Consider the following 25751-nt stretch of genomic DNA (forward strand, 5'->3'; position numbering starts at 1 on the left):
TACTAAGGGTTTTGCATCCAGGAAGAAAGAGGTCATTGTCTTCCTCTACTCTTCCCTCATTAGGCCAATCATTGAGTACAATGCCCCATTTGGCATGAACCTCACTAGACACCTGCAACAACTGGAGAGGCTGCAAAAGTACCTCACAAAGAGGATCCTAGGCCTTAAACACATGTCCTATATGGACAGACTCAAAAAACTATTCTCTGTCTCATATCGCCTACGTAGAGGCGATCTCTGCTTGACTTACAAAGCCATGTCTAATCCAGCTCTGTTAGAAATGCTACATCTAAAGAAATCCCAAACCCTCTATGCCACACACTCCAGAGACCTCAACCTCATTACCACAATCAACAGTACATGCTGGCAGGACAGGTTCATAACCCAGAGACTGCCCATATTATGGAATAGACTTCCCATACATGTCAAGCTGAGCACCTCACTGGCCATCTTCAAGAGAAATCTTGATCAGTGGATGGGAAATAGAAAATTCACCCTGGGATCACTCCAGTGGCTCTACTTGACAGATGCACTAGGGACTAAGGTCGGGTGGCACGATGCCAGGGTAATCCTATGGGCTAGGCTTGTAAAGGCTCCAGGGTCATTAGCCTTGTACACACCTATGAACCTATGAACCTATGTATGTCTGTATGCATGTATGTATTCAGTAAGGCTAATTCAGATCTTACTTTAGATTGATAATAATAATAATAATAATAATAATAATAATAATAATAATAATAATAATAATAATAATTAATTATTATTATTATTATTATTGTGTTTTGAAGCAAATTAAATAGCAATATAACTAACAAGATAAAGTTCACCAAATGTTGCAAATTAACTAATGACTAAGCAAATGTATCTACATTTAATGCTTCCTTTCAATGAACAAAAGTCATCTTTCATGTCACACAGAGGTGTAAAAGCATGTTTCTAAAGCATTAAGTAGACTCGTGATTCATGTGTATAACAACACTGACAGCTAGAATGCTGCAGGCTGAAATGTGCAATTCCACAATGAAACATTGCTTGCAGTTTGAAATTGCTGAATGACTAGACAATAATGTATATACTATTTTACTAATATTTCCAAAATGATTTAATCAGCACAGCATTTACAAAATTAGAAAGTGGCAATGTATAATGAATTATGACTGACAATGTATATAGAAGCTGTTTAATAAATGTTACTTTTGACTACTGTATCTTCTAAATGGTCACATCATTTTAGAAACCATATTTAAGAAAGACAGAGTAGCAGTATGAATTTTCTGATAGTGAATATTCATATTTAAATAGCAAAACATTCTTATTTAAGGTGCACAATAAGTTTTATATAAAAATATCATTTTTAAAGGAACATGCCAAACTTTTTCGACTTCAACTATAATCTGAAGGGAATCATTTATCAATATTTTATGTTAGCAGCCTTAATCCAGTGATGACATATACACATTCAATAAAGACCCCTTACTTTGATAAAGACATACTGTATGTGATATTCTTATGTTTGGTTCCAGTATTCATGCCCTGAAAGCCAGACTCAGACACATAGTCCTCAGACTTTAAAAAAAATTCTTCTATATGACAGAACTGAATGTCATCCTGACAGCAACCAGTGTCAAAAATGATGTTCCAGATTAAATTGAAGTGGACAATGTATAAAGAGTCCCATGAATCTCTGTTACTCAGATTTTATGAAAGAAATGTAAGAGAGGAAGAAGGAAATAACATTAAAAAAACTACCTTAAAAATTCAAATTGCATTTTCTAGGTAAGTGATTGATCCAAGTGTTTCTTTTAATTAAAAAGAAAATTGCATTTTTCCTTTATCCTAGTGGTCTCTTTTCAGGGATACTCAAGGAGATATTTATACTCTTAAAGGAAAATTGACCAGGGCATCAGGGAACTTCCCCTGCACGTCATTGCTGTAAGGGAGACCCATCATTTTGGAGGACCACTTCCTGTTTCCATTCCAAGGGCAGAGACAGCATGGAGAAACAGAGACAGATGGAGAGAGAAGGATATGATACAGTGATAAAAGAAATGAAGGAGAAAACAAATACAAGAGAATATGTTCTGGATTCTGAGGAAATATTTAAAAAAAAAAAACTTTCATGAAGATGAGTCAACAAATGATGGATGTACAATTGCAACCCTCCAGTCTGGAAGGTTGCAGTATGATTAATTTTAAGAAATGGTGGTTGAAAGTGAGCCGGAAAATGAAGCAAATTTTTCCTAAGGGGACATTATGTACAAAATACAAAAGGAGGATGCAGAGATAATTCTGAAGAATAATGGTGAGATGGAAAATAAAACATATGCATAGACAGTAAAAGAATGTAGACATGTAGTAGCAGAAAAGAGGGCAGAAGAAAGTAAAAAATGGAAGTACAGGTTAAGGATTCAAAGTAAAGAAGAAAAACAAATGGACGTTTGAAGTGGGGGGGCAATTTATTAGCTCATTTGAGTCTAAAAGCATATGAGGTAAGAGCATTTCTTATTAACAAATCAAAATTTTGCGGCATTATATTTTAGATGTTTTTTCAAAGGAAGAAAATCTTGGATAATATGTAAAAAAAGACTATAACCCATGGAATATTTATGTGATAAAGGCATTTCACAGGGAAACAAAAATAAAATGAATGTACAATTTTGAACAGAGGTAGAAAAAGAGACTTTGCAAGGATACTTGAAAGCATTTGTAAAGAAGTACTAGACGTTGAAAATGTTTCTGTCAAAAGGGCTTTATGGACTAGTTGCTGGGATTGTAATATTGTGTTAAAAATAGAAACAGAGTAAAATATGCATATACCAAACATGTTAAATGTGGAGGGGGATAGGGGTCTTTTAAAGGGTCTATATTATATGAACAGAAGTTCATAATCTCTAACGGTCTAAAGAGCAGAAATGCCAGACCTCGAATTTCTTATTGTGGGGGGCTGCAGCCCCCAAACCCACAGCTAAATATATATCAACTCTGAGATCGCACTACAGAGAGGAAAGGGCAAATATTCCGACCTTCACTGTACTGTGATCCCACAAGAAGCTCTTCCAGGTCCGACATTTTTACTCTTCAGAGCATTCAAGATTATGAACTTTCATTTATATAATACAGACCCATTGCAAAATACTGAGGACAACCCAAAATTGTTTTTTTTTTATTTTATTTTTGTGTAAAAAGAAGGACATTTGATAAGTAACTGCTGTGACAACAGATATCTTATTTTTGTGGGGAAATGGGACAATGTAAAAAATGTGAATTGAAATTTTATAAATTTAACAAAATTTTACTCTTATGGATGGAGTGCAAAAATGAAAATAAGAGTACAGAGAAAGAAAAATAAAGAGAAGAAAATGAACAAAGAGAAAAATTTTTAGAAGTAGTAGAAATAAAAAATAGAAGAGAAAAAATAATTAAGAGGGCATAGCAGAAGGTTCTGAAATAAGTGATGATGAAGATATACACTTTGAGGCAGTAAAAGGGAAAACAAAGAATTTGTCAAAAGGGTAAAAGTAAGAAAAAAATAAAGGAATCAGTACAAAAGAAAAATATAAAGGAAATGGAGGAATAAGACTATATACAGCTAAATATTATGGCTTAGTATAATTATGTTCTTTGACTCACAGATACAAGGTACAGTGTTTGATTCTCACCACTGGGAAAGAAATTGGTTAGGCTTATAATGACCCATTGAGAAAGCTAGACTAATAATTAATAATAAATATGAATTTATGAAACTGTAAATCTAAGGAAAAGAGAAAATTAATTTTTTTGTGTGCTTTCTATTAATTTGAATAGTATTAAGAATATAGTAAGAAGAATAGGAAATTTGGAGTGGTGCAATGCATGTGATGTAGATGTAATTATACTAGAAGACAAGATTTTTAACAAATGAAGAAAGATTACAGGCAGAGAAACTATGCAGAGTAAAGATTATCTGGAATTTGGGAAATGAGAGATATTCTGGAATAGCTGCATTCTGTAGAAATACAGTAACAATATTAGTTGTAACTTTAGAAAGAATGGAAGGTCAACCATTGTAGATTTAAATTGGAAAGAGTAAAAAGAAATGAAATGTTATAAGAAAAATGTTAGCAATTATAAGATCTGGTAAGTTTACATTTTGGCACAAAATTCATGAACTTACAAAAGGGGTATGTATAGAACTGAAATATATTATTTTATAATATCAGAATGTTTATTTAAAGAAGGGGAGTTAGTTGAAACAGCATTTACTGATCTGATCATTTCAATATGGCTAGAGATAAAGGAAAACAAGGAATATATAACAACAAGCAAAGAACTGAAAAGGATAAATAAGAAAGCACAGAATGAAGAAGGAAAGAGATTATTAATACAATTATGATAAGATATTACTAGGAGAGCATTTTATTAAAAAAAATGGTCTGAATGATCATGATATTTAAGGAAAAATATAAAAACATGTTTTTTTACAGTGGCAATATGATATGAGAAAAGTAGAGAAAAAAATACAAAAGTAGATATAACGATGCATTGGAAGATTTAGAACATAATGATAAAAAATAAAGAATTATTTGAAAGAAATTAAGAAAAAAATACAAGAATTGTTATACAAGCAAACATATTTTTACATGGAAAAACAGAAGCATTGAGTTATACAAGCAGATTAGTAAAGGAAGATGGAAGTGTAATGGGAAACAAAAATGTAAAAGGAGAACTAGAAAGAACTCAGGAAAATATAATGAAAAGTGTAGTACGATATGTACAGGAAATGTTTAAAGAAAAACGAAAATAGTGGGAAAAACATGGAAAGTAAAAAGGTTAACAGAAATAGGGAATAAAGAGTACGAAAAAGAGTTTTCTTTAAATGAGCTAGATAAACTTGTAGGACAAGTAAATACAGACTCAGCTGCAGACCCAGACAGAATAGGGTATGAAATGTATAAAAATTTAAGGGACTAGCAAAATATATTTTTTAAGCGTTTTGAATGAATGAGTAAATGAAGGTTTTTATGTATAATGAATGTAGTGGAACATTTAAATTCATATGGAAGAAGGAAGATAGAAGACAATTAAAAAAGTGGAGACCAATAGTACTGAATAATAATGACAATTAGATCTTTATGCAAATAGTACAAAAGAGATTTGAAACTAAAATGGAAAATATTATGGAAAATTACATATATAGTATAAAGAGGAAGGGATGTCAAGAATTATTAATGATAGAAAAATTGAGGATGATATTATGAACAAAAAAGAAGAAGCAGAAATCATGATAGGAGACCTTATTAAGGCATTTAACACGACTGGACATTAATTCTTATGAGTAATAATGAAAGAATACAAAATAAGTGAGAAATTAGGAAATTATATATGTCAGTGTATAGTAACAATAAAGTAAAATTACTTGTAAATGGCTGGTTAAGCTGAGAAGGAAATGTGAAGACTAGATGTCCAATGAGTTGTGTACTACTTGCATTAGTTATGAATGTGATAGCATGTAAAATAAATTACAAAATGAAGGACGAGGTGTATATAACTCCTGAAGGGTTAAGAATTCCAGTTCTGTTAACATATGCAAATGTTGTTATAGTAATTGCAAACAGCAAAATTTGGATAAAGAAGTAATAATTTTTAAAATTCCCAGCCTAGAGATGATTGTGTTGACTTTAAATAAAGAGAAAAGTAAATGTTTAGGTGATGTAGTAAAGATCAGAGTATATCTTTTACAACAAATGAAATTTCTATGTTAGGTATTAAATTTGGGAATAAAGATGCAAGTAGAATTCAATGGGAAAAAGCAATAGAAGAAATTAAACAAACATCTTTTCTGGGGAGCATATAAATTATCATTCAAAAAAGGCTTATTTGATAAATTCAGTAATGATGGGAAAATATCTTACTTAGCAAGTATATTTATGTTGCTAAAAGTATTTGAAAAGGAATTATTCCAGATAATTATTTCATTTATTAGGGGTTCTAGATTAAACCCAGTAAAATGAAAGATTTGTATGTAAATAAAGAAGAATGAGGTTTAGGGTTGATTAACCCTGTGGAATATGCTGCTTCATTAAATTTGCAGAAAGTGTTAAAGTAGAAAAATGAAAAAGATGAGATACTAGTGGTAAAACTATAAAAATAAGTATAAAATTACAAAATGATGGAGGTGGGGTATATAAATGCTGAGGGATTAAGAATTCTAGTTATGTTAACATATGCAGATCACATTATAATAATAATTGCAAAGCACAATTTGGATAAAAGAAATAATATATATTTTTTTAAAAAAATGAGTGTCTAGAGATGATCAAGTTGGCTTTAAAAAAAGAAATTAAATGTTTAGGTGATATAGTAAAAGATCAAGGCATATATTTTACAATGAATGAAACTTCAGTATTAGGTATTACATTTGGGAATAAAGATGCAAGTAGAATTCAATGGGAAAACACAACAGCAGAAATAAAACAAACATGCCTTTTCCGGACAGCATATTAAGTATTATTCAGGAAAAAAAGCTTACTTAGCAAGTATATGCTGCCAACAGTATTTGAGAAGGAATTATTGCAAATAATTATTTTATTTATATTGGGTTCCAGATTAAACCCAGCAAAAAGAAGAGTTTTGTAAGTAAATAAATAAGAAGGGGGTTTAGGGATAATTAACACAGTGGTATATACTGCTTCATTAAATTTTTACAAAGTGTTAAAGTGGATAAATGAAAAAGATGAGAGATTAGTAGTAAAACTATATATATATATATATATATATATTGGGTTATGGTAAAAAAAGAGTAATAGAGTAAATGAGTGAATTAATGAAGTAATAAATGTTACCAAGAAAAAATATTTTTGTAAAAATAAAAAATGATGATATAGAAAAAGTTAGAGAAGTATGGTATAAGAATATAATGGTAAAGCATTGCTATTATACTATATAACAAATTTTGAAAATCTAGCAGATAAATTAAAACTATAAAATCAAAATGCTAATGGTGTAATCAGAAAGTAGATTGTCAAGTTTTTTTTTTTTTTTTGTGGAGACTGGAAATAGATAAATTGCCAATAAAAGAAAATCTGCCATATAAAAAGAAAAGTGATATAATATGTTTACATTGCTAAGAAGAGGAAACTATAGAACATGTATTTTTGAAATGTAAATAATGTAATTTAAAGGAAGAATCAAGCACATCTATTTTTATATGAAAAGTAACTCAGATTCATTACTGGTTTGCAATTACGACATTCTAACAGAAAGCAGTCAGTCTATATTTTCACACAGAAAAATAAATAAGTTGTTAGTGTAATGAAAAATATTGTTGTCTACTAAAAACAGATTATATTTTCCACAACAACCATTGTTCCTTAAATATTTATAAGGCTTCACAGGAAAAAAGTTTAAAAGCTTTAATTATGGTATTTACTCATAAACACTAACATAATTTTACACATCGCTGGATGGGTCACACTGCACAGAGAATGCAATTTCTTTCATTTGGGGGTACAGGAAGTTGCTGCAGTCTATTTTTTCAATTCAACAGCTGGTAAACTTTGGGATGCATTCATAAAGGTACCTTTTGCTTTTCAGCAAGCATCCTTACATTGTGCAACACAGTCCTCCAACATGAAGGCATGCAGCACTGAGAAGGGCTAGTCCTGCAGACATGCTCAATGGTAATGAGGCATTCTAGGGGGAGAGGAATATGTTAATTAGTCATGTGTTCTCTCCCTGAGACCACCCTCAGGAAGTCATGTACATAGCTAAGCAATCTATGAAAGAGCTGATCCATGTAGGTAAGCAAAGCCATCCCCACCATGTCACTGTAGTAAACATAGTTAAAGGCCATGTTCAGCCACTGAAAATTAATCTGGTAGTAGGGAATCAACAGAAACAGAGCTTAAATTAAAAGTACCTTAATGGTACCAAAATCAGAATGGGAATTGCTAGTGGGGATAGCAGCATTCATGAGAGAGAAATATCCAAAGTGCTTACCATCACCAACATCACAACGGGTACAAGGTAAGAAGTAGATATTGCAGGGAATGATTTAAATGAAGCAATGGCGGCAACATTACAACAGAGACTGAAGGGAATAAACCATGAAGCACAAACTAGTTTAATGTGGATAGAGATGATCCACCAGTCCAACTCTAAAGTGCCATAACGGCACTAATGGTAGGATAGGGATTAAGGGAGGGAGGGAGAAACTATTGGACATCATGGATGACTCTTACCATGACAAGTGCAGGAACTGGGTGTGTGTGTGTGTGTGTGTGTGTGTGTGTGTGTGTGTGTGTGTGTGTGTGTGTGTGTGTGTGTGTGTGAGACAGTAACTGCAAGGTGGGATGCTACTGCGACAAGCATTAGGTTACTACCAGGATGTGCATATCAACCATGATCTACACATTTTGGCTTTAAGTGTGAATCAGCAAACATGCAAATTAGCTGATAATGAGGTCTTAACTCATCAAGACTGTTATGTCTCTGAACTGTATATGAGTGCATCTCACTGGAAGGGCCTTTCTAGTGAGAGTGCTAGGGACTTTAAAGAATTCCTGTTATTATTTTTTTGAAAAGAAATACAAGATATGTCCCAATGAAAAAAATTATACTACAGGCATGTTCTAAATATAAAAAAGTAATTATGTTTTAGAAATAATTTATACCTTTCTTGACATGTTTTAATGAAAGGAAAAGTCAAGATCAAGTAATAATTAATGTCATTATACAATAGAAGAATAATTTAACTGTTGGAGTATAAAATTCTCTTTTTTAACTAAGAAAAGCAAAGTGGTGTATGAATCTGGAAATGATTGTTGTCATTTCACATTAACTAGCTAGAAGTCATGGAAACATTGTTAGAGGAGTGTTTTTTTCTGCTTCAATTAAATAAGTGTTATTAATGAATTTTATACTTCAGAGATGAAAGAGAAAGAACCAGTAAGGTAACCTTGGGAAAATAGTCTTTGCATGTCCAGGAACCAGAAAACAGAATATATATATCCCAGAGAAGAGGTCAGTAATACAGACCAGGTATAGAAATAGGTATATGTGTGGTATACTAATAGGTATATCACTGACTGTGACCATTAAATGCTTTTTTGCCCCAAAAGACAGGATGAAGTTTAAGAGTCAAAGACGGCCTAGTAACTTATCAAGGCAGTATTATTTATAATAGTAAAAATACGAAGTCCCTAGGAATTTCAGTGATCGAATGGATCACAGAGGCAGCAAAAAGGCCTAAGCTGCACAGTACCAGAAAAGATGACAATAATAACAAAAAAACTTAAAAAAAAAGCTAGTCAGCATACAAAGGAGATCAAAAACTAGCTAAAATGTTCTAGAGCTAGCATATAAAAGACTGTCTCCAAATTTCTTGTCACAGTAAAGATTCTCTGCATCACAGCCATGGCACAATGAACAACATGTAGATTTCATAATTTCATAGTTTAGCCTTGCTGCATATGGTCTTCTTAGGTGATCAAAGCAGCAGTCTCTAGAACTCCAAATTTACATTTATCATCAATAAAACATTAATCCAGTCTATTTTTAAACATACTTTAATGAACTTGAGTTTTTAACCATCACTGGGATTATATCCCAAAACTAGGGTATCGATTGTGAGAACATCTATCCCTTGTTAGAGTCTTATTGTTTATTATGTAACTACTGCAGTCCTTATTCCAGTATAGGTGTCATCCAAGGATAGTCTGACATCTTTCCTTAAATCTCTGTTAGCTAATGGTTTAAATGCCAAACACTGTTTGCCCCTCACCAGTCTATATAATGTGCCATAAAGACCTAAAGATTTTTTGTTTAGCTATAGATGGCTAGATAGATATCAAATATGTAATATTCACTATTCTTTTAATAGAATGTCTTTGCACAATTTCCAGAATTCCTATATCTGAGGATTTTAGGCTACAGAAAGTTAAATTGCATTCTATTCTGTTTCAGGTCACACCATAGATATGAAAACACTTTTTAGTGTCTTAAGGTGTTTTGTTTTTACAATATTCAGTACTAGAACATCTTGTGTCAGTGCCCTAGCTTGAAAATGATACTTAAATCTATGCATTTTCAAGCTGTTATATATTTCTTTTATCTTTCAAGCTGCTATCCATTGGGAGCATTCTGTTTCCACTACTTTAAAATTGCTTAATAGGAACTATGCGTGAGCATGTGTCCATGTATCCATTGGATGGCGGAGTGATGCAGTGATACTGTTGTCGCCTCACAGCAAGAGGGTCTCCAGTTCGATTCTAGGCTGGAGTGCCTTCTGTGTGGAGTCTGCATGTCCTCCCTGTGTTCGTGTGGGTTTCCTCCAGGTGTTCTAGTTTCCTCCCAGGTTTCAAAGGCGTGTTTCTCCCCGGGTCTCCTCTGAAAATTGGCTTTGCTCCAAGTCAGACTTTCCTGGTAACCAAATGTTAAATAAATAAATAAATACATGTAGGTATGTATGTATATATGGATGGATGGATGGATGGATGGATTGATGGATGGATGGATGTTTATATATAAGTGTGAGTGTGTGTGTTTGTAGATAGACAAACAGATACACAGAGCATATATAGCCATACACAATTCGGATTTGTTAAGGGCATGTCAATACTCTTCAGTCTTGTGAACTTCTTAGAAAAGATCACACTGGTTTGGGGCAATGGTCAGGCTGTTCACACTGCCACCTGTATCTAGCAAAAGAATTTGATACCATGCAACATAATGGGATTGTAAACAAAATGATAGCCTTAAACACAGGTCCCTGTGTTGTAAGATGGATTGCAAACTATTGTAAACTCTATTAATCAGCTACTGTTTAATTTAAAAAAATGAACAGGAAACGCCAGCCGTACCACAGCAGCAAGATTTATTAATGTAGTAAGCGCTTTCAAGGATTCAACCTCTTCATCAGACTAAGATAAAAGATAAAAAGCATTCAAGGGGTTAAATAGTAACATTAATTAAAAACAATCAGCATTTAAAGACATAGTGACATCAATACATTTTTAAATGTATTGATGTCACTATGTCTTTAAATGCTGGTGTTTTCTGTTCGTTTTTAGTTTTGGTTTGGGCATCGGCTGTTTTATTAGTTGGAGAGATTTTTATTCTTCTGGTCTATACTGTTTAATTTACCCCTGGCTTTCACCAGGGTTTAACTCTAACCTGTGGAACATACTTATTATTGTTTGCTTATGTACTCTTTGTCAAAATTATACTTGTAACATGTTTTTAATGTTTCTGTTTACCTTGGAGCTTTTCTCCCTGGGCCGACGCTGAAAATGGACATGCATCCATTCGGACTATCCCGGTGAACAAATGTAAAATAAAAAAATAAATAAATAAAATAAAATAAAAATAAACTGTTACAATGACTGTTACAATGACTTGGAGAAAAACAGCTAAAAATCCAAAGAAACACCAGTGAAACACTAGCTGCAAAATGGATCAAAAAACAGGAACAGCTGGTGAAGGTAGGCACCGCAAATTTATTTAAGCTTGTGTAATGCACAATATATCTTTTTGTCTTTGTGCAACATACTTCATCAGAATCTAGAATACACACATCAAATGCTGCTTTTAAATGATTATGCCCTTACCATAAAATAAATGCCATCAGGTCTTAATGGTATAACACTCAAATAAAATATTCCAAAGATACTGTGTATATTGAAAATCAACAATACTAAATATAAAGATATAAAATTTAGCTTAGTTTAAATAACCAACCTATCTTATGTTTATTTTAAAATACAACATAAAAATGTTTTCTTCATAAAAAGTACAAAAAACATACAAAACAACAAGAAATAATGTTGATATTTATTCACCCTTGTTTTTAACACTGGCCACACTTTATCCGGGGATTAATGACAACTTGTCCCTAGTTCCAGTGTTATTTCAGAACAGCAAACTGTAATCCCTCTAATGTGGTCTATTTGGCCACCTGTGTGGAATACAGTACATTCTACACAGGAAAGTCTACACGGAGGTTTAAAGATCGAATTACAGAACATAAATCAGATATAAGACATAAGATAGGTACTAATACACTTGCAAATCATGTAGAAGAGAAGGGTAAAAAGCATGAGTTTAGATTCAGGGTAAATAATGTTATTTATAAGAGTGAAAAAGAGGGAGACATAAATAATAGATTAGAATTGAGTGAATATGAATGGATAATGCATTGCAAACAGATGTCAACCCAGGGATAAATGTTTCTATTAGTATTAACCCTGTTTTGAAAAAAAGACAAATGCTGCTAAAATAATTTTATATCTTTTTGATATGTACATGTACTTTCTATATGTGTTCCCCACCAAAAATCTGCCCCTGTCCCTAACCTTAACCTTAATTCTGCCCATGTCCCTAACCCTAACCATCCACCTTACCTTAGAAGAACCCTTTCCATATGTTGGTGAAACATTCACCAACAGACATACAAATCACAAAATCTAGCACCTTTCTTAACCCTTTTGCTCTTATCTTAACCTGTCAGTACTCACACAAACTTACCTGAGTCCTCATTGTGAATTGTCTTCAGTCTGAACTGCCTTCATTCTGAATTGTCAGTATTCTAATAGTGTAGTCTGCAGTTTCTGCATTTGGAACTGCCAGTATTTTGAATTGTAACCTACCCAAGACACTTATTCCATCCTAAAGTAGTAGTTTTTGCTAAGGGAATAAGATTACCATACAATTCTAATTCATTAGAGGTTGTAAGAATTTTTGGGATGATATAGGTTTTATATTATGGTAAATAAGATACTTTTCTGTAAATGGTACTTTAAATTAAAATGGCACTTTAATTTATATTAGCACTTTAAATTTAAACTGCACTTTGATTAATAGAGTTTACTGATTGGTTAATATCACTATAAATAATGAAGTTTTTAATGGTGTAATTATCTGATGAAGTTCCATTTTATGCAATAAAGGAACAAAAGTGCTCAGTCTACACAGTGGTCCATGGTGTTTCCTATAGACAATGGTTCTACATGTTTGTTTTAAGAATCATTATACTTATTTAAACAGTGGAAAACACATTTGTCAATACAGACATACAGCAGAGGATTGTTAGAGGAAGCCAAATTTTCATTCCACTGCTAGTCAGTGATGTAGAAATGCAAGACTAGGTCTGTTAAGGTACAGACATATGTAATTATTGTTTCCTTCATTTATTTAATGAAAAATAAAGTTATAACAGGTAGCTGTATTAGGGTATATACAAAATATTTGGCATCAGAATCATGTAATTGTTACTACTCTTTGTAAAAGCATGAAGAGTAAATGAGGTGCTGTTTAATTTGGTACAGTAATAAGGCTTTAGCACCTCCATAGTTAGGTCTTGTTGATTCTAGCAAACTCACATGTAAGTAAATGCCCAAGTACTTTATTTCTGATCAATCCCAAGACAGAAAATTTCCATTTATGATTATCTATAGCAGGTGAAAATAGTTTACAGTTACTCATATAAAGTTCAATAACCACACCAATAAAGCCAGTGTGGCCAGTTTTATTCAATGACCAGCACCAAATAAAATTGCAGTACAATGTCTTATAAAAACAAATATTATCCCTTCTTGTAATACACAACATCAAATGACCATTGCCGAGACACATTAGGAGAAGCGTTGAACCACTCACCCTCCTCAAAACACAACGGTGTTAAAATCATCTCTCACTGTAACAACCAATGGGGTTCCTATTAGAACAATGAATGCCTGAAATTTCGAATGGCATATGGTCGACACCATATGATCGAAATTTCAAGCGTTCGAAGGTTAAATGTAATGGCGCCATTCAGCGCAGAATGGGAGAATTTCCCTTTTCTGCACTGAAGTGCAATCTCGGAGTTGGTATATTTAAGTAGGGGGGTGTGGGGGTTGCACTGTTAAGGTAATTTTTTTTATTATATATTCAAACTTTTATGCTTCGATCATTGTTGTCAATCATATGGGATTCAAAGTTTAGAAAGTTTGAATATATAATATAGACCCCAACCAATGTCCACCCAAGTAGTGTACCACTGCTCATTCCATTCCATTATCATCCAGGTCACAAGAAAGGGGGAAAAGAGGGGTATCCTTCAAAACCCATGTCAAAGCCCTATATGCAAAAAAAACCTAACTTTACCTCTGTTTGATCACTCGAATAAAGGAAGGGATGGGAGGGTAAATCTCCAACTAACATAAAAACAGACAAATCCCTTTTCTCCCTAGTCTTATATAATCCTCCTTCTCCCACCTAACCCACCTTAAACCAATACATCACTTCATCCCCAAAATGCTTCTCAATAACTTAGTTAACCCTAATCTGCCTGCTAACCCGCCAACACAGCAGGAGTCCCTGTATAAATCAGCCTACTATACAGCAAACTCATACAAAGTTCAATAACTACACCAATAAAGCCACTGCAACCAGTTCTATTCAATGACCAGCACCAAATAAAGTAGGGGCAGTATTGACCCACTCATCCTGCTTAAAACACAGCAGTGTTAAAACCACCTCTCTCTGTAACAACCTATGCCCACCTGAGTAGTGTACCACTGCTCACACCTTTACATTATCATTCAGGACTCAAGAATGGACTACTAGAGCGGTATCCTTCACAGACCCCTCTCAAATCCCACCAGTTTGCCCCAGGGGCTGTACCCCCTTTTTTGTAATATTGATGTCACAAACTCCACTCAACAGCCTGTCCTTGATAAACATTGACATATTGACACTGAACAAGTCTAGCTCCACCTCACCCAGATGAAGTCCATCTGATTTATACCAGGACAGATCTCTACTGACAAACCCCCAATCTAACAAAATTTTAAAATCCTGTGACTGACCTGCTCATGCTACCCTATGATTAATAAACTGCCTAGCCACTGCAACCTTTTTATAACAAAGCACCAGCCTCCATGCCAAACTAGGTATAGTATCCAAACAAACTCAGCTTTACTATCCTTGTTTCAACAGCCCCAAATCAGAAATAATTTGTGCCACCAACCACTTTTTCAGAATAATACTCAAGTCATTCCTCCCCAAATTAATTAACACAATCTTGACATTCCTCTCAGAGTTGAAAAGACACAATCTTCTTCCTCAGCTGATGCCACTGTGTACTTGGTAAGTGCATTCACAGATAAATGGTCAGAAGAAACAGAATTGCTCTGTGAAAAAGCTTACCAAGCATATATTTTTTATTTTTAATGAGGTTCTCTGCCTTTACAGCGTATACTTTTATTACTTCTTTTTACTTATTTAGAGAAATACACTGATGATTGCTAATGTATGCTTATATTATAACCTAAAAAACATTAGATAACCATCTCCCAGGCAGTTTAATAACTTCAATAGATGAACCTGGTAAAGCCAAGTCCGAGGTCCTACCTATTCAAAAAGAATGACTGGAAAATGGATTAGCTTTTAACCTTTGACACTCCAATGCTGTCCACATAATCCTGTTAAATTGCCCCACTACCACTGGTTAACAATCATTATCTTGAAAAACAAAACAGTCAAATTTATGACCAGATGTCCTTGACCATAACAAATCCCACCCCACAGGGTACAGCAGGTTCCCCTTGCTAAACTGTAAAACCACCTACTGCCCCTTCTGATCCACCTTAGATTTCGACAAACTACTACAGCTCACTAATCCTAAAACCCCTAGCATACATAAAAACAGCTAATAAAGATCCCACAAGACACAATCACTTTTGGAAGTAACTACTAAATGACAACAAACTAACAGCATTCTCAATATAGCTATACCCAAAGGCATCTCATATAACCTTTTACAACCATAACTCACCCCCACCTTTTCAACATCCTCAAAACACCCCAATGTTTTGTCATGTCTTTTAAACCCACCACATTAGCAATGGCACTAAGAATCACCATATGCACTCTGTGTTTACTGCCTCACCTAACCTCCATTTATAAAAGAAATATTTGCAAACTAAGCTCACCACCCAACCCATCTGCTGCCAAGCAAGACATTGTCTAAAAGCTATAAAAGCCAAAATATTGGAAGTGTATGTCATATTTGTGGATCTAGATCAAGATTGAGAAAGCAACCAATTTGCTACAGATTGTCAGTCTTCAAGACCTCATTTGGCATTGCCATTGCCTTCAAATCCCCACTGCGTGCCATCCTATGAAATGTGTCAAACTGGGAAAGACACAAATTATCAGCGAAAAAATTCAGTTTACTTGGTACATGCTGTGCTGATAAAGACAAGTTAATTTTTAAAGACAACAGTGCTACCTTCCACAACAATAGTTGTACTAAAACCAACCTAGATGACTTCTTAGTTAAAATATAAGCCACTGTTTTATTTCCCAAATGGTGAAATACTCCCTTATTTATGAAAAGATGGCATCAACTCCAAAAATGCCGAATCTTTCTTCTACATAACTTGCCAACTCTTGAGCCACTCAGCAACAAAATACTGATCTTGAAAAACTGATACCCCCCCCAACACTTCCAAATCCATCAGTCCACAAATGTAAAACTTCTGATAGTATCCATTCATCCTGCCAAAGCAAAATGCCATTGAAACCTTCTAGAAACCCCGACCATACATCAATACACTACTTGACCCCACTCGAGCAATGCACCCAATGATGCTAGCAATGACCCCCTCTCAAAAAATTTGCCAAAGAACTATTAAATGCCCTACCTGGCACAACCACTTGACATGCAAAATTCAAGAAACCCAAAAGTTCTATCACTTCTCTCCTTGTCAACAAAACATTACAAATACTGTCTCAACTTATTTAATCTTTGATAGGACCCCCTCTCCCACTTTATCTTGAGCTAAAGGCACTCCGAGATCAGCACACAGGGCCAAAAAAAAGAAAAAAAACTGCTTCACCTCTGCTGCCTCTTCCTGCACTTATGTAATTAAGAAAAATCATCAAGATACTGCACTACTTGTTGACCAGTAACTGTCTGCTTCCAAACCCACTAAAAAGCCATATACACCTCTCAAACTTAGCACAAGCTATAGCGTGTCTCATCGGCATTAGAGTATCAAAATAAGCTTCCCTGTTATAAACATACCTAACTATGGACAGTCATCTTTCTTAATAGGCAACAGGTGAAAGGTCATCTCAATATCTGGCTTAACTAATAACGGGTCTGCAAACACTTTAATGAGATGAACTGCATCATCAGTCAATGCATACTGAACATCTTTCCTGTCGATGTTATCATTAACTGACCCTCCTTCAGGAAAAGACAAATGAAAACTTAAAAATCTTCTTCCTTCTTCTTGGGTACCAGCCCCAAAGGTGAAACCTGAGACTGCCCAAATGGGGAACATTAACCCCCAGTAACACCCTTCCTACCTCCACTTCCTTCCGAACCAGGGCAAATGCTACCTCTTCATTGCATCACACAGGCTTCACATTTTAAGGAATCACCAGAATAGCCCATAGTTGAGATCTTAAACTAAAACCACATCACAGCAACAAAACACACTGACACACACCACAGCCCTTACCCAAACCCCTTAACACACACACACACACACACACACACACACACACACACACACACACACACACACACACACACACACACACATACTTACCTGAATACATGACCATAGCGGAACTTTAGAAGCACGAAATTCAAAACCTCTGGTATTTGAGGTTTTGAATTTTGCGCTTCTAAACTTTTGCTATTATGTGGATTCGGCTTCTTGGGCTCGAAATACAGAAATTCGAGATTTCAGTATTTCAAGCTTCTAAACAGAACCCATATATATATATATATATATATATATATATATATATATATATATATATATATATATATATCTATATATACATATATATAGTTCCATACATTTTGTTCAGTCATCTCTTGATTGATTCACTGAAAAACTAAAATTGAGGCCCAGTTTAGTAATCCCAGTTTATCAAGTCCTATCATGGGAAATACAGGACTTGCCTCAAGTGCACGACCTGTGATAGAGCTCTTAAGGACATTTCACTGAATAAGGATAGAAAAATAATTATAATGCATTGTAATTCAATGACATGCAGCTCAAATTTATAAATCTAGGTTCTGTATACTTTACTAAATATACATGTGCTATCGAGTACAATGCCCCCTTCGGTATGTACTTTGCCAAGCACATGCAGCAGTTGGAGAGACCACAGAGGTTACTGACCAGGAAAATCCAGGGTCTCAAACACCTATCCTGTGCAGATAGGCTAAAAGCTCTGTCCTCTACTCAGTTTTGTACAGACTGCTCAGCGGTAACCTGTGTCTAGCCTACAAGACCATCTCAGACTCAGACTTGATGGAGTTGTTGCATATCAGTAAGTAAAACTCCACTCACACATGCAAGGCCTCATCCTGCTCTGTGATATTAATAGAACTTGTTGGTAGAATATATTTGTGTCCCAACGACTCTCCCAGCTGTGGAATAGACTCCCTCTCTATGTCAAGCAGAGTACATCACTAGCCCTCTTTAAGAGGAACCTGGAAAACTGGATGGGAAACAGAAAATATACCCCTGGGATCCCACTTGTGTCCCTGCTGGACAGGGAAAACAAGTGCTGACTTTGTGGGATCATGGGTGAAATTATTGATAGGCTTATAGTGTCCTCTGGACCAATAGCTTAGTTTCATCCTATGAACCTATGAAAATTGTAAGGGGGGTACATTCGGCTAAACATTCATATTATTGAATCTCTGTATTGTCCACTGGATGCCTTACTAAAATTAAGTGAACTTGTACTAGGGATTTACCCCTTTATTAGGGGATTTAGGGTGGTGTATGTGTGTGTGTGTGTGTGTGTGTGTGTGTGTGTGTGTGTGTGTGTGTGTGTGTGTGTGTGTGTGTGTGTGTGTGAGTGTGGGTGTGGGTGTGGGTGCAGGTGTAAGGGGACAGATGCAGTGTAAGTTCACAACTGTGTGCTGTTATGTAGCATGTGTCCAAGCTGTCTTTATGGAAAGATTCACAAAACTACAGCAGAACTGAATTAGGTGAAAATGCAAACACCACCCCTTTTCCTTAAAATTGTAATAGTTAAAAATACAATTAGTTACTCACACCAAATTGCTGGAAGTCATGACAAAACTTAAAACTTGACCGACACATACAACATATCAGTAAGACTCACCCAAATCTAGACCTTCTTTACAGGCATAAACATTTCCTCTCTCACCCTACAAAACAAGTACTTGCTGTCTACTCCATCTGTTGTCTACAGTGCCTCCCTGTTACCTAAATTAGAAACATGTTATAACAAAGCATCTTAAGTTCGCAACAAATTCCTGCCTCTCCACCCACCACTGCACACCCCTAAAAGCACTAAACTGGCTTGAGTTCCCCCACTACCTCACCTCTCTCCAACTAACTACTACATACAAAATACTTTCAATAATTTCAAAACCTCAAGACTGCCCTAAACTCCTTATTTTCCCATTACAATCCAAATTGGTCCCTTATTACATAAAACCAAAACCTACTACAAATTCACAAACCCAAACTACCTGCTGGTCAACTGCTATACTCCTGGGCAATATCTAAAAAATGGAACAGCCTTCCCCTGGCCATTTGCACCTCCCAGAGCACTGTTTCCTTCAAAATAGCATTGCATGAACATATCTACTCTACCTGAATCTATAATTGTACTAGGACTGCTCCTTCCATAGCCTAGTTCTTCAGCAACCAACAATCTCTCCCATCCTCTCCCATTTCAACTAACATTCTATTCCCTGTTCTTTTCCACTAAACTACTCTAATTACACTCTCTCTCTTTCTTTATCCTGTACCAGTAACAACTTCCTTCTGAGTCCTCTGCCTCTAATTCTCTGTTTTATTCTCTCCCTTTCACCCTGGCTCTAATCTCTACCAACTTCTTTCCCCTTTTTTCTTGTACGTTCCTCTCTTGTCCTCCAATTTCCTATAACTCCTGTAACCTGGCTGCCAGTAATCTCATAATGCAATTTTAAGCTTATGCCACTGTAACATTATGTTTACCCATACTATCATGGGATCTGTAACTGAATTACCTGTAATAAGTTCATCCAATGTGTGTTTTTGTTATTTTATATATGTTCAATATTTTAACAATTTGTATCCTTTGTGCTTAAAATAGTGTAAATATGATTCTTTAGGAGGTTTTCTCCCCAGGCCTCCACTGAAAATGGGCTCTGCTTGACCCAGTGGACTACCCTGTTAAACAAATGACACTAAATAAATAAATAATGTATTTCACAAATTATTTTTTTTATAAACATCTTCTGTAATATCATTCAAAGAAATATTTTTATCATAAACTATGTTTCCTGAAAATCTTGGAAGGTTTTTTCATCTACTAACCTTTTCAAACTAATTTCTCTGCCCATTTTACACTATAGCACTTGGTTACCAGCAGGGCATAAACTGTGGTGCAAATACTTATTACCGACACAATACAGTTCTTATTCTGTACTTTTGGAAAATAATGTACTCTCTTAGCTTCAAATGAGAAAACAAAGCATGAACTGTTTGACTTCATGGCTTTTTCAATCCATTTTCTATGATCTTAATATGTTAATAGGTGTTAATGTGACAGGCACTAAACATTGTCCATATCTCAAAACATTCCCAATGATAACTATCTCTGTTATCAAAATTTATATATCAGCTGAGCTGATTATTAAATGTTATTAAATTTAGGTATATAAAGCCATCACAATGTCATGTAAATTATGTTAGAACTGATATACTAAGTAATATCATTCCACTCAGCATTTTGGATAACTGCCAACCAATGCTTTCAAAAAAAAAAAACCCTGTGAGAATCCATCTCTAGGACTACCCTTTTCAAACTATATCATTAAAAATGTATTATATCTAATTTACGATCATTCAAAATGCATATATAATTCCAATGAATGAGTCTTCATACTTCAGTTGTTTTCTTCTACCATGAGTTGGTAGTATAGATTCTAGTGCTGACACCTTTCATTTTTTTCCATATGTTTAGAACCTACAGTGTCAAATCAGTATCAGTCTGTTGAATGCACATGTACTACAAACAGTTTAACTTTTAGTAAGCCATACTAAACCTCTAATGAGATACAAATAAAAAAGATTATTTGATCATATCTCTCAATACACTTTTATTTTCTATTATCAGACTGGATTATAATTTCTGAGTTATCATTTGTAAAGTTGTCTTTATTTATACAAAAATGCATCAATGCATACAAATTTACAGTAAATTTAAGGCAAAACATAATTACTGGAAAAGTAGGTAGAAACTATTTTTCTACAATTTTCATGTCATAGCTTTCACTTAAATTATGTTTTCCTAAGTATGCATATTATAATTCCAGAGCTCTTTGCTTATCTTTTTCTGCAATAACTATCTAAAAGGTTGATCAGTTGACTCTACAACTAAACTGTTAGGAATTACTACTGATAACAGCCTTACATTTGATAGTCACATAAATAATACCATTAAAAATGTCAACAGGAAAATTGGCTCCTTATATCGAATCAAAACTTTCTTAACTCCAACAGTTAAAACCAAAATTGCTCATTCCCATTTAATTTCTACTCTTCTTTATGCCTCTCCCATATACACCAACCTAAAAAAGAATAACCTTGTCAAACTACAGCATGCCTATAACAGCATCGCCAGATTTGCTACTGGTAACCCCTTTCGAACTCACCACTGTCTAAATCTAAAGCAGCTGGGCTGGCTTGAACTTCAAAACCTTCTGAAAACCTCCCAACTAACCATGACCCACAAGATATTTTATCAACCTAATAACACTCCTATACTATCCAATCTCATAATCCCTTATAAAAACCTAAACTCACTGCGCTCCTCTAACAAGCTTCTAGCTAGTATAACCAAAATGAATAACTTGGCTGGAGATTCCCTGTTTTCTAACACAGTGGGAAAAAACTGGAACCTCCTTCCAAATGAACTAACAACACTTTCTTCTTTGCCTCTCTTTAAATAAAGACTTAAAACATACTTTAAAACTCACTGGTTATGTCCATGTTGTAAACCTGACTAACCTTTCCCTCTACTAAGATTACTTCTACACCCTACCAATTTTTCACACATATTTCTTTAATTTCTATGATGAAGAACTAAACTGCTGACCACAATGAAGCAATTTGGTAGATTCATCCTGCTTATTGTTAGTACAACCTAGTAAATAATAACACTGTCACTTTTATTGTGTAATAGAATTCATCTCACCATTCTTAATGATTTCTATACTAGTGTAAATATCTTTTTTGATCTCTTTTTTTTTATCATTTTTACTGATTTTTGTATACTTATTTGAACTACTTTCATTTACGATGCTTCAACTATGTTTACCAACCTTGTTGCTGTATTTTAAGTAATGATCTAACTATTAATGTTGGAGCTTTTCTCCCCGGGCCTCTACTGAAAATGGAAATATATCCAGCTAGACTAGCCCGGTCAACAAATGTAAAATAAATAAATAAATAAACAGCATTTGTTTGTATTGTTAATGTCATAATCAACATTATTCTGATTGAATGTAATTCCTTAATATCATGTAGGTCTACTGGTGTAAATGCAAAAATGGATCATTACCATGGAGGGAAAATATATTTTTTGAATATTCAGTTTATAATTCAAAAGTAATAAAACATCAAGCACAATAAGAACAAAGGAAGGTCATGCCAATGGTTACATAAATATATACTTACATCAGCTACACATATAGTCTATGGATCAAACACATTAAGAACTTTAGGGGATTAGACTGATTTGCAATACTTTACTGGAGAAGAAAAGGGTTAATAACTTTACTAGATAGACTAAAACATGACATTCTTGCCTAGTCCCTTTTTGAATAAAAAAGGTTCAGCGTAGACACCTTTTACAAAGAGACTAATAAAAGGGTCATTGTTTGAATAAATTTAATGGAATCTTGAGTACGCTTCTTTTTTCATGACAGAGAAAGCAAAACTAAAGTTTAGTCTATCAAAGTCTTTTGCAGTATCATTACTAGTCAAACAAATGATGGGCTAGAGAAAGAATTATTGATATGAAGTAAGATTTCTAAAGTTATTTGTCAGTCTATTGTTAGCCTATAGTTTGTCTGGATTTAAGAAATCTAGATTGAAGATGAAAATTTAATAAAGGTAGCATTATCTTGATTCCATTTACCAACATCAAAACTAGAAGTTTTTAAAAAATCAATATTAATTAAATATTTAAGATGAAAGTTATATGAATTTGATGGATCAATGTCGAGTTTATGAAGAAATGTAGACATTGATGGCTTTTGGTAAAGTTCAGACATCTTACCAGTTTGTTTAAAAAAAAAAGATTTGAAACAGAATTTTAAAATGTTGTAAATTTAAGTTTTTGTCAAAGTTGTTAAGTTTTGTTCTGTTATAAAACCATCTATCACAGGCATTTTTTTTAAACATGAAAGATATTGATATTTCAAAGAACTCCTTTTCACTTAAAGGGGTGGTAACTTGGAATGATATTCCAAAGTGAGTTTAGCTTGGATTGGGGTAGGTATAATTGTTAAGGTGTTTAACTCACAAGGTACAGAGTTTGATTCTCACCTTTGAAAGAGAAATTGGCTAGACTCAAAAGTGCCCACAACAACTGCAAGCCTCGTACTTAGCTATGAACCTATGAACCTACAAGGATATTAGCATATCTAATTAGGTAACATTAGGTAAGGAAAAGGATGGGGTTCACTTGCAAGAAAAGTACATATCTTCTTGAAGATTAACTTAAACATTTTAATAATGGCCCAGAACCCAAAAATGATAAAATAATCTACTATGAGAGAAAAGCTTTTTATGAGTTCTTTTGAATTTATAATATGGAGGATAGGAATGTAGAGGGGGCAGAATTATTTAGTCCCATGCAGCACAAGTCTACTAAATTAAATTGTAGATGGATTGCATGGTAAAAGTCTGTTTTAGATTTAGCTAAATGCAGAAAAATAGTATTTCATATTTTTTGCAGGTTTTTCTTCCTTTCCATTATGGTAAGTTTGTGGCAGTTAGAATAAGATTCTTCAATGTTAATTGTAATGTTTCCCTTTTTTGTGGACACTGACTTATTTCAGGTCCAATATTATGTTAAAACTACAGACATGTATGCTCTTAACTTGATTTTGTACTAATTATTAAATAATTTTTGCACTTAAACATGAATGCTTTTGATATCTGTCACTTAATAATAATTTAAATTATTTTAGAAAGTGCAAGGAATTATAAAGGACAGAAACACATGTTAAAGCAGTATGCAATAAAAGTGACATAGCTTTACCCTGCTTGCATCTGCTTTCTGTGTCAGGTAGGTACTATGAACTGGTGCCATCCATATGTGAGTTTTTGTTTTTTTTTGTCTTCAGCATATGTTCATAGGTACTTAATAGGCTATTGATCAGTAAGGATGTTTAGAAATCTAGCCATACATTCCAATTAAGTTTTTAGCCCTTATATTTTAATTATGAATAACCCAGAGATCAGCAAAACATTTACATGTTGCTTACATATGCTAAATCAGAAGTGAGTTTGTGGTTACCTAGACATTCATCCAGATTGCATTTGAATAGCATAAGAGAAGTACTTTGCTTTATGTGGAGAGGAAGATAATTCCAAAGAAGTGGTATTGTCTGCAGTACATTAGTATCCATCCAACATGTTGTATATATGTTGCAAAAGAGATTTAGATATCTTGAATGGGTGTTATGACCCCCTTGGACTTGTGAATGTCTGAATGGATAGTGTCTATTGTGGCTCTGTTAAAGAGGCAGAGATTACTTTCTAAATAGGCTATAAGACAGTAAAATGAGGAAAAAGACTTTGAGATGGTATTTATAGTTTTGGTGATTTAGGTTCTTGGTTTTTCTGACATTGAATAGCCTCTGTTGAGGGTCTGATTGGTCTTGTATATTTTTGTATATTTATTTTCAATTACTAAAACAAGGGCTTCTGTTGGACTGCTAAGGCATGAGACAAACCAAGGATAAACAACTAGGAAGTATATGTTTCTTTGTTTACTAGTCATTTGCTAGACTTTGAATAATAATGCAGTATGGAAATGTTATAGTCATATTTGTCTCTATCTGCAATGGTTTTATGTTATATAATGTTTTCTCCTCTTAAAAGACCTTGAAATATAGGATTTTAGTTCTAAACTGGTGCTGAGATAATTTAGTAGTTTTCGGTAGTCTCTTTCATCTAGAGAGATTAAGAAGGACAAGATCTTGCCTAAAGATTAGTCATCAATGTCCACAGCAAATAATTGATGTATATTGTGAACTAAGTATTAAGCATGTTTTCATTTAAAGGCGATTATGTGAATATATACAGTTAAAATCGCTGAAAAAGTGAACATTCTTTGAAGATGCCGAACTGGCATACGTCTATAGAAATGAAAAAGGCTTTAAAATCTAGATATTGCTATATTATTAGAAAACTGCCTAAGATCTACATCCTTTGCAATTCTGTATATGTATTTATTTATTTATTTATTTATGTAACAGTTTCTTATCAGGAAAGTCCAACTGTGACAGAGCCCATTTTTAGCAGAGGCATGGGGAGAAATGCTCCAGATGCATGTCTTTGGAATATATGATTTCAATGTACTGTTGTCTTGGGAATATATGATTTTGATGTACTGTAAAACCATAAATATTTTATTTAGAAATGTACATTTTTTTCTAAGAAATAAAGCATTCGGCTGCAAAAAGTTTAAGATTCAGAGCAGAAACTGGAATTTCTAAATTA

This window comes from Protopterus annectens, chromosome 7.part0, assembly GCF_019279795.1.
Source record: "Protopterus annectens isolate FY-2018-M chromosome 7.part0, PAN1.0, whole genome shotgun sequence".
NCBI lineage: Eukaryota > Metazoa > Chordata > Ceratodontiformes > Protopteridae > Protopterus > Protopterus annectens.